Genomic DNA, 9,894 nt, shown 5'->3' with positions numbered 1-9,894 from the left:
GGCTACAACATCCTTGGAATAAGCACTTGGAATATTTTATTATATTTGGTTAGGAGGGAAAAAGTATTTAAATTTTTATTTAGAAATAATAAATAAACTCTTATAACTATACTTATTATCTTGCTCAAATCGAATGGCATTAATGCAACATGTTTCTTACGATGAAATTAAAATACTAAAATGATAATACCCAGACCTGGGGATTCTGATGACCTAGGCGTGCAAAGAATCACTGGTCGATGAATAAAATATTATGTTGGGGCTACAACAACATCATTAAGTTGATATTCATATACCTGACCTCACTATCATACCACAAGTTATGGAGAACACTAGTCCACTATGGCGGCCAAATGTTCTTGGAAGAGGCACATATGGTGTTTGAAGGCTTGGGGTTATAAGCCAAACATCAAGTCAAGAGAAAACAAAAAAAATAGAGTGGCATCAAGATGAAAAAAAGCTTAGCTTCTAAAGCTCATAAACTCCATCAACAATGTGCCTACAGGATTTGACATTTCAAAATCTCTTTCAGAGCAATATAAATTGAAGGGAGACTTTATTTTTGTTGCGTGTTGTTACTTGTTGTGTATCCAATTTATAGAAAAAAGGAGTATGCAGTCGTGCAAACCTATCGACTATAGACATCTTCTCACTAGTCTCATTTTTGGAGATATCTTGTAGGTTTGTTAAAGGGTTTGTCATGTAAGTATTTATTTTCATGTGTTTATTGAAATAACCAAACACAGAATTGAAATAAATAATTTATATAATTTTTCCTATAAAGATAAATTACCCAAGAAATTTTGACTGTTCAATCTCCTCTATGTCTAATCAACCAACAATGAATGAGATGGTGAGATAGTTGTGTTCTCGTGGGTGTACTAAATTAGATTAATCAACTTGGTAGGATCCGGGTGCATCAAATGTGATTCCCAGTGAGTCGAACCTTCACTACCTTTAGGATGACTAGTTGATTTCCATGTCCAATTCCTCTAAAATAAGCTCCTTCTCATGGTTCAATGTTGCTATCTGGATAAATAATAAGAGCTTTTTAATCTTACATGCTCATACTAGAGATCGAGAGCCATACTATAGAGAACGAGATCTAGACCTTCATGATCATGCTTCTATTGATTCTGTTAAATATTATGTAGTAGTGAAAGCATCACTCTCAGAAGAAGTAGTTTAATTTCTTGATGGTAATCCAGAAGAAGATATTGTCACAAAGCTAGATATTGATCTAGTGGTTTCACTAGTTTCATATCACACATTTCATCTATTTGATCTAGTTGTTTAAGAAGTGCTACTGATCGAGAGGGACTCTGATGCTTCTAAAATTTGATGTGAATTGAATAAGTAAGGAGAACTTAGTGATTAATGTAATCCTAGATAGAGGTCTTTGTGGAAGGGTTCCACGAGGTAAAACATCACAAAGATTTCCATGCAAAGCCCATCGAGCCAGATGTGAGGCTTAAAAATGTTTATAAAAAATAGACAATGGAAAAGTAATAAACATTCATAATAAACATTAAAGGTTACAGAATTAATGTTAGCATAATTGAATCATTAGTTTACTGGCTTCAAAAGGAAAAGAACACTGATGACTATAATATATAGTTTTGCATCCCCACCTCAGGAAGAGGCCTAATAAGATGGAAAAACAAAGAAGTCTTAAAATTTTTTATTATTCATGAAAATTCATGACAGTAAGCAGGTGAATTAATGTTACCGTCGCCATTTTGATTACTATAGTACCAATCGTGCCCACTATAGGGACTAAAGAAGTGCTAAGAAACCTTTACCCTTTCTGAATTTGTTACTGATCATCCTATTCTCTATATTATATGTGGCATAATGAAGCATCTATGCAACATAAATCCCTTTCATTTTTTTTACTTTTTAGCTAACTACATATGATAATATTTAGTATTTTTGTTATAATTCTTCATTAAATATATGAAAGATATTAAATATATGCACTAATTATTAATGGAAACATTGAAATGTAGATCACAATAAATGTGAAAAGGGATTTTCCCTTTCACCTATAATCCCCAAGGATTTTCTAATTCCGACAATATATAGTATTAAAGTTGTTTTAATGTAAATGATGATAAATTCTTTCCTTCATGAGCCACATCATAGGGTAAAGGAAAAATTATAACTCGAGCTTTAAAAAAATATCTATTGTGGTTTTATTTTTCCCGACTTCACTTTTTAGATACTTTTATTAGGTTTTTCTTGTTTGTTTTTATTAGAGTGAAAAGCTTTAATACATATACATACACAAAAATATAGATTTATTTTTTTAATAAAAATATTATTGTTAATTGAAACAACTAATCCAACTTAAATTTATTTCACCTTCAAATTTAATAAATATAAAAAAATATTAAAACAAATAAAAATATAATATTTATTACTTGAAAATATAAATTAGAATAAATGTATTTAGATTTACTTTATTATAAAAAACTATAATTATAATTATCATATATAATATTATTATGATATTTTTTAATTTTCAATTATTTTAATTTTAATGTTTTTTTTAATTTTTTTTATCATCTACAAAGGATATAAGTAGATTCCCGGGCATATATAATTGATATTAAAGTAATTATTTATGGGTAAAGCATCCATACTGGTAAGAATGATATTGAGGTTGTTAGGTCCCTATAATACTAGTGTATTCGCTTATTCTTATTGTTATTGTAGCCCTTTATCATTATTATTGTGCCCATGTTGTCCCCATATTGCTATTATAGTGCCCCATAGAAGCCCACTATTGTTATTGTTGTTCCCTTACATTATTATTGTTATGTCGGCTCTGATTATATTGTGACCCCTTATACTCCTATATATAGAAAGGAGGTATTTTTATTTGTATCATCCAAGAATAGTTCATTTGTGTAATGTAAAGGAGGTTGCCCCCTCGAAGAGGCTACTTTTGATGTCGTTGATCTACCTCATTATCCTATTTTGTGAGTTGGTTGCATAACAATTGGTATTAGAGGTTTGGACTCTAGGGTTTCGCTGCTTCAAACAGGCCATTGTGGAAGCTTCTCTATAAATTTTCTTCTACAAAGCTTCAGAAGTGGAAATTAAAACCCATTTGATCCAAAATCATGATGAACCTCAGGACCAAATTTTAGATCTCGTGTCACTATATTTTCGGAGATATGAACTGAGGCAGTGAAGATTTTTGCAGGCTCCCGAATTTGAGCTCAAATGGGTCACCTTGTGAAAATAGTTATAACCTCTTCTCTGAGCATTGGATTGAAATTTCGTAAACATTTACAGAAAGAGGCTAGACTTTAGTTTTCTTCATATTGTTTTTAGGTCGAAACGTTGAAACAGTGACACGTGTCACTTTGTACAAGTTTTTTCTACCGAACTAGTCTATAATCAGGTCATCACAAGAGATTTAACATAATGATTTCTTAGAGAATCCAATATGTATCAGACTTGTGGGGTTGGAAAGAGGACACAAAGGGCTATGATATGACAAAATTTCTGACCTTGGAGATCCAAAATTATAAATATACAATAGATTCAATATCGAGATCCTACAAAGAGAAAAATGTGGGTAGTCTTTTTAAAATTTTTACATAAGTTTGGTTTGAAAAATTTCTTTGAAGTGATTCAATGCGAAAAATGAAGCATATTTATCATTAATTGATTCCCTGAAGAAAGAAAATGGAAACACCTAGTAAGCAACCTGAAATCTCTAGCATGACTTATGAAGAAGTGGAAGAAATGCAACATAATATATCAAAATTATGAGACTAAGTGCAACAAATTTCACTCTCAAAAAAAGTAATAGAAGCTAAGATGGACGGGTTAAATAAAGGCATGGAATCTAAGATGAATGGCATGGAAGCTAAGATGGATGGTTTAGAGAAAGGTGTGGAGGCTAAGATGAATGGCATGGAAGCTAAGATGGATGGTTTAGAAGTAAACATTGAATATTTGAAGAAAGACATGGAAGGTTTGAATGGACGTTTGGAAAAGTTGCTACAAGAAATTCTTCCTAATGGAGAAAAGCTAGTAGAGGAAACTAATGATGAGAACAAATAAAATGTTTTTCATGATTTCATAGAATCTAATGTTGGATTGAAAACGCACCATGTTCCAAAGATCGATATGGGGAAGTTTGATGGCAAGGATAATGTAACATGGATACTACAAATGGAGCAATATTTCGATCTCCATAATGTGCAAAACACACAAAAGGTATGCATTGTGACTTTATATTTGGAACCTAATTAGTTTTTATGGTATCGATGGCTTTTCTCTCATAAACAAATTATCACTTGGGTAATTTATGAAAGAAATGATAGCACATTATGAGGATACAAAAAACAACACCTCTTTTATCCAATTGATAAATCTAAAACAAAATGATTCAATGGTGGATCACATTAAAGGCTTCCAAAAATTGAATATAAGGGTGAAGCATATTCTAGAGGAGTAGAATATTGATGTCTTCATAGGGACTTTAATGGATAACATCCAACATGATATTTGTCTTTGGGAACCTGATTCATTGGAGAAGGAATTTAGGTTGGGAAGAAAAATTGAAAGAAAAATTATGGAAACAAGGAAGCCTACCAATCACAACTATAAAGATGGAAGCCTTTTTTGCCTTAGCCTTCCACACTTGACAAGGTTGACACCAAAAAAATTGGAAGAAAAAATACCAAAATGGATTTGTTATAATTGTGATAGATAATACAGTAAAGGTTGTAAGTGTGCTGAGAAGAAATTATTTTACATAGATTGTGAAAAGCAAGAAGAAAAGGAAAAAGAAACATCAAAAGAAAAGAATACACAAGATGAAAGAACACTAGAGAAAGAAGAAATGAATTTGACCATACCATGTAATGCATTGGCCGGAATTACCACTCCTCAAACTGTCAAGATAGAAGGACATATCAAGAAGAAAAAGGTAATAGTGTTGATTTATTGGGGCATTACCCAAAATTTTATTCATTGTAAGGTAGTGAAGGAATTGAATTGCTTCCTATATTTGGCACTCGAGTGTCAAGTGATGGTTGAAAATGGAGGAACCATAAATTTCTCTGGAAAATGCCATAATATCAAGCTATCCATGAGAGAATATCTATTGAATAGTCCAATGCTTTCCATTCCAATGGGTGGTGTTGATGTTATACTAGCAGTCCAATGGCTACAATATTTGGGTATGATAGCTTTTAATTTTCAAGAATTTTTCTTGATTTTTTTTTAAGATGGAAAGTGTTGGTTGTGGAGCCTGATTATCTTCTTTGTTCAGAGGTATCACCGCATTGGACCTAGTTTCATAATGTGGCGGCAATGCCACTCACTATTTGCGTTGCAAGGGGGGTTATTTTTAGTGCCCCCGAAGTTGAAAATAGATGTAAAATTGTCTTATAAAATGTCGTAATTTCATAGTCAATCTGGGCCATTCATTAGGTGGAAATCAGACGGTAGAAGTTATGTTTAATTTAGGGTTTTTTTTCCCTAGAAGTAAACCCCTCAATAAATATGACGGAATTATATTATAGATATGTAGAGGTGTATTCTAAGCGAGAAAGAGAGAGGAGATCATGTGAGAGAAAAGAGATAATTACGGTGGATCTGTTGTAGGTTGTATCTCTTCAATTTGCTGGATAATATAAAAGGAAGGAATCATTGTTTCCCCATGGACATAGCCCAAATTGGCTGAACCATATATATCTGTGTCTCTCTTATTTTATGTGTTTCATGTGTTTATATTTATGCAATATTTTATGTGTTCCATTTCTCTATAATATATAATTTTCTAACTGAAGGGAAGTTGAATTAAGGGGTTTCATAGGAAACCAAGAAAGATAATAAGATCTAACAACATGCAAAGCTTCTAAATAAATAACAACTTGGCGTAATTTCACAATTATGTTCACTAGAGGTTCCCACATCGAAATCATCTATTTCTATAGATCTCCAAAATGTCTTTGATACTCATTCCAAGGTATTTGAGACTCCCAAATGCCTCCCACCTATTCATGATCATGATCACGTTATTCATTTGGTTCTAGGAAGTGTTCCTCCAAACATTAGGCCTTACAAATATCCCTACACCCAAAAGAGTGAAATTGAAAATTAGGTTGCAAAAATTCTAGAGGCTAGTATAATTCAACCTAGTCAAAGTTCTTTCTCTGCTCCAGTAGTATTGGTGCACAAAAATGATGGATCATGGCACATGTGTATGGATTATATGTATCTCAACAGGCTGACTATTAAAGATAAATTTCCAATTCCCGTCATTGATGAATTATTGGATGAATTGCATGGAGAAATTTACTTCACCAAGTTTGACCTTTGTTCAAGATATCATCAAATCATAATGAAGACTGAAGATATTCTGCAAATAACATTTAGAACTCATGAGGGTCATTATGAATTTTTGGTAATACCTTTTCGCCTTACCAATGCACCTTCTACATTTCAAGGTTTGATGAAATCCATTTTCAAACCCTTCCTTAGAGAATGTGTGTTAGTATTTCTTGATGATATACTAAGCTACAACAAGTCTTGGAAGGATCACATTGAACATGTTGATAGAGTGCTCAAACTATTGGAGGAGAAACAATTATATGAAAAAACCTCCAAATGTTTCTTTGGAGTATAAGAGGTGGAATATTTGGGTCATATTGTATCTCATGAAGGTGTTAAGGTAGACCCTAGAAAGATTAATGCCATTAAGGAATTAGAAATCCTCACATCCATAAAGCATCTACGAGGATTTATCAGGTTGACAGGGTATTATCGCAACTTTCTTAAGAATTATAGGAGAATAACAACACCTCTAAAAACATTACAGAAGAAAGATGCACTTTCTTGGACTCCATAAGCAACAAAACCTTTGAACATATTAAAGAGGCAATGTGCCAAGCACCGGTCTTAGCTATGCAAGACTTCACAAAAGCCTTTATTGTGGAATGTGATGCCTTGGGAAATGGAATTGGTGTAGTTTTAATGCGAGAATAAAGACCCATTTCTTTTGAAAGTCATCCAATCAAAGGAAAGTATTTACACAAATTTATTTATCAGAAGGAAATGTTGGCAATACTACATGCACTTAAGAAATGGTGACCTTACCTAATGGGAATACACGTCAAGGTAAAAATGGATCATGATAGTCTTAAAATTTTTTAGAACAAATATTATCTTCAGAAGAGTAGCAAAAATGGGTCATAAAGATGTTGGGTTATGGATTTGAAATCATCTACAAAAAAGGGAAGCAAAATTTTGTTGCAGATGTAATATCAAGAAAGGATGAGGATGTGAAAGCATTTCTTTGTTCCATTTCTATTATCCAACCAGATTGGATAAACGAAGAAAGGGATGAATGGGAAAAAGAAGTGTGGGAACTCATTCAAAAGTTGTAGCAAGATCCCAATACATATGATACATTTAGCTAGAAAAATGATTCGTTATGGTACAAATATTGCTTATACCTCTGTAAAAATTCCTAACTCAAACAAAAGATTCTTCTAGAATTACACACCTATCCCTTAGGAGGGTATTCTGTTTTTTTTTTATAATTACCACAGGGTTAAGAAGGAATGTTTTTGGGATGGACTTAAATCTGATATTCAAAAGTTTGTGCCGAAATGTTTGTTTTTCCGACAAGATAAATTTGAGACAATTAAGACCCCTATTCTATTACAACCTTTATCCATTCCAAGACAATGTTGGGAGGAGGTTTCAATGGATTTTATCACAAGTTTACCCAAGTCCGAAGGAAAGAGTGTCATAATGGTGGTACTTGATAGACATACCAAGTATACATACTTTTGTGCATTATCCTATCAATTTAAAGCCAGTACATTTTCTATTGCATTTATGGAAAAAATTCAAAATCTACATGGAAACCCAAAGATTATTGTAAGTGACATAGATCCTATTTTCACTGGACATTTTTGGACATAATTATTTTCTTGTTTGGGTACTCAACTAGCTCATAACTCATCTTGTCATCCTCAATATGATGGGAAAACGTAGATAGCAAAAAAATGTTTAGAAGGATATCTTCATTGCTTTGTATCTGATAAACAAACATAATGGGTCAAATGGCTGCCTCTAGCTAAATGGTGGTATAAAACTTCCTTCCATACTGCAACAAAAGCGACCCCACTTATGGCACTTTATGGATATCATCCACTATCCATCACATAATATTTAAGAAAAAATTCTAAGGTTCAATCAATGGAAGATCACATTGAACATCAATAAAAAGATCTCCAACTCTTAAAGGCTAACCTAAATTTGGCACAGAATAGAATGAAACAACAGGGAGATCAACATTACAACAAAAGAATTTTTGATGTAGGTAACTTGGTATTTCTATGACTACAAGCATACAAACAAATATACCTCAAGAAATCTAAGAAGGATAATAATTATCACCAAAGTATTATGGTCCATCAAGGTGTTGCAAGAGATTGGTAATATGACATACAAATTGGAGCTTCCTGGATATTCCCGAGTGCATCCAGTTTTCCATGTTTCATGATTAAACAAGGTTATAGGTGACGAGCTCCCAGTTCAAACAATATTCCCAGAGTGTGACGAGGAAGGAAAAATCATATTGCAAACTGAAGCAGTCACTGAAACAAGAACTTGAAAGCTACGAATTGATCAATTTCAAAGTATTTCAGCAAGTGGAAGAACTTAGTTACTAAAGATTCCACATGGGAGGATGGGAATTTTATAAAAAATCATCCATAACTACTCAAGCATTGAGGACAACAGTTTTTGAAGGAGAGGGGCATGTTAGGTCCCTATAATACTAGTGTATTCCCTTATTATTATTGTCATTGTAGCCCCTTATTGTTATTTCTGTGCCCATGTTGTCCCCATATTGTTATTATTGTGCCTCATAGAAGCCTACTATTGTTATTGTCGTGCCCTTAAATTATTATTGTTATGTCATATCTGATTATATTATGACCCCTTAGACTCCTAGAAAGGAGGTCTTTTCATTTGTATCATCCAAGAATTTTTCATTTCTGTAATTGAAAGGAGGTTTCCCCCTCGAAGAGGCTACTTTTGAAGTCGTTGATCTATCTCATTCTTCTGTTTTATGAGATGGTTTCATAACAGAGGCACATACCATACATTTTTCCCATGATTCTCAAGTAACCATTGGTTTAGGTAAAAATTTAAAGACACAAATCATATTGTGTAGAATTGGAGAGAATATATGTTTTATGAAAATAGGGAATTTTTTTAATTACATTTTAAAAATCACACCTTATATGAGCACAAGTGGTGTAGAAGAGATAGTGATGGGGTGTATTTTTAAGTGGCCAATTTGAAACTTCGTGGGAAAAAATAAAACCAAGGTTGGTTTGGCCTAGGACAGGTGCAATGTAGAGTGGTTTTGATGTCCTGGATGCCCATGGATCATGGTTTCCAAGCCACATGTTAAGCCTGATGTAATCTCTGGAGGAATCATACAACTTGACAAACAAACAAAACAATCACACCTTATACTAGAGCTAATCAATACATTCCTTTCTTTTATGTAGCCATTTATACTAAGATAGGGCATGTGCACTCTTAATATTATCACTAGTATAGATCCATCTTAATGACAGATCTAGCAAGAACCAAGAGGGATAAAATCTCTTGAGGTACAAACATCCTTTAGGGTGAAAAACTTGAATAAAATGTTTGCATATCTAACAATTTGATCCTCGAGAAGCTTGATAAATCTATAACTAAGATATAAATGTTTTTTATTCTTAAACTCACAATTCCACCACATATTTTTTATGTACATATATATGTCATTCAAAATGTTTTTGTTGTTATTAATATATTATTCCATATTGCTTAACTTTCTATCTTAAATTATTTTAT

Source organism: Pinus tabuliformis, chromosome 2_2 (genome assembly GCF_031772625.1).
Source record: "Pinus tabuliformis cultivar Carrire ecotype Pingquan chromosome 2_2, CPIR1, whole genome shotgun sequence".
NCBI lineage: Eukaryota > Viridiplantae > Streptophyta > Pinopsida > Pinales > Pinaceae > Pinus > Pinus tabuliformis.
This window is presented reverse-complemented; position numbering follows the sequence as displayed.